The sequence below is a fragment of the Physella acuta genome, unplaced genomic scaffold (genome assembly GCF_028476545.2).
Source record: "Physella acuta isolate Inbredline_101_S28 unplaced genomic scaffold, ASM2847654v3 ptg001673l, whole genome shotgun sequence".
In the NCBI taxonomy this organism is placed as follows: Eukaryota; Metazoa; Mollusca; class Gastropoda; family Physidae; genus Physella; species Physella acuta.
Window position 1 is genome coordinate 82,501 of NW_026733186.1, and position 2,200 is coordinate 84,700.

The following is a 2,200-nucleotide window of genomic DNA, read 5'->3' on the forward strand; positions in this document are numbered from 1 at the left end:
TATATAGCTAGCTGCAGGGGTCCCCAACTTATATAACAGGTGTATATAGCTAGCGACAGGGGTCCCCAACTTATATAACAGGTGTATATAGCTAGCGACAGGGGTCCCCAACTTATATAACAGGTGTGTATAGCTAGCGACAAAGGTCCCCAACTTATATAACAGGTGTATATAACTAGCTGCAGGGGTCCCCAACTTATATAACAGGTGTGTATAGCTAGCGACAGGGGTCCCCAACTTATATAACAGGTGTATATAGCTAGCTGCAGGGGTCCCCAACTTATATAACAGGTGCATAAAGCTAGCTGCAGGGGTCCCCAACTTATATAACAGGTGTGTATAGCTAGCTGCAGGGGTCCCCAACTTATATAACAGGTGTATATAGCCAGCTGCAGGAGTCCCTAACTTATATAACAGGTGTATATAGCTAGCTATAGGGGTCCCCAACTTATATATCAGGTGCATATGGCTGGCAACCATGATTCTCTATTTTTTGCCACATCATAACTCTAGTCTAATTTGGTCACATCATAATGCTGGTCTATTTTGGCATCATTATAATTCATGTCCATTTTGGCATCATGATAACTCATGTCTATTTTGCTGGCCTATAATGCAAACCACCTTATATGTTGTGTATATTTGAGTTTGTCTTTAGTGTTCTATCTTATCGTTTTGTCTCTTTGCGGTTATTTTCGGCAACACCTGTTGGGTTGGATACTTTACGGTTATATTCGGAAACGAAACTGTAAACATGAGGACATCAACATAAAGATATCAGAGTCTGACCCTCTTGGTGGGGAGGGGGGAAGAGGGGGGGGGGGGATTAGACCGGTGGTCAACTTTTTTTTTTTTCATAAGCAAGTTGCATATTCTAGTTATATTGTTGGTCTTTTACTTAGTTTTGTTTTCTTGGAAATCTTCGGTCTTGTTTTTTGTTGATATTTTGCTTTTTTTTTGGCTTAATTTTCTCTTATGAGCTTGTTTTTTTTTCCTATACAGGCCTTATGGTTTTCCTCTAGCCTATTTTCCATGTGGAATATCATTAGCTGTTGTTAATTAAGTCAATTATGTTAGAATGAGGGTTCAAGTCAGCAGAATGTCCCCAAGTCCACCCAACTCTGATGGGTACCTAACTCAAGTGAACTCTTTTTTCATATGCCCACTACTTTTTAGCGCAATTTCCATTCTGGAGAATTGCGATTATTAACTCGTCATTTCTGGGAATCGGTGGATGGATGGATGGATGGATGGATGGATGTCCGCAGCTTTAAGTCGTATCTCCTCCTCAACGAAGCAATATCGAGGACTAGTTCCAAAGCAAATATGTTAAGCAAGTTCCGAGGATGAACATAGGCCAAAAAAATTCCCGGAATTCCTTCCTAGATTTCCCGGAAAAGCCAAAAAAACCTCGAAAAAAATGCAGTTTTTTGCCCATATCTCGGCAACCAGACCACTTAGCGACTTGAAACATTTACCAATCGATTCCTGCCATAATTTAGACCAATATTGCCGAAGAAAGTTTTCAAAAATATCCTTTCGTTCGGTCACAAAAAATTAATTAAGAATTTTTAAACTGAGCATCGTGTAGGTTTTTAGCGCAAAAAAATATCCTTTCGTTCGGTGACAAAAAAATTAAAATTGTTATGGATAACATAAGGAAATTGCGCTTAAATTGTCACTAGACTTTTTATTAACTTGTTTTTTCTATCTTTGAATCTCGATCAGCTTCAGACACGTCAAAATTTGACCTTCTTTAGAGATATTGACCCCAAGTGACCTGTTATGTCAGCAATACTGACCTCAAGTGACCTGCTATTGCAAACCTATTGACCTCAAATGACCTGTGTGACGGCTATATTGAACTCTAATAACCCGTTTGGCTTCTCTACTGACCTCTAGTGACCTTTATGGGGGGTTTTATTGACTTCTGCTGACCTAAAATGACATCTCTACTGACACCAAATGACCTGAGATGACATCTCTCTGACATCCAATGACCTGTTAAAGATTGGTTTAATAAATAAATGAAGACACAAAACCACATTTGACATAATGAAGAGTATACATATCAACAAGTCACATAACTCATAAACTGCAAGACGTTTTCAACGTCAGAAATTGATAGATTTACGGTTCAATATATTTCATAAAATATTCTCACACACAAAACGATTTTTTTTTCTATTTAAAGAAACGA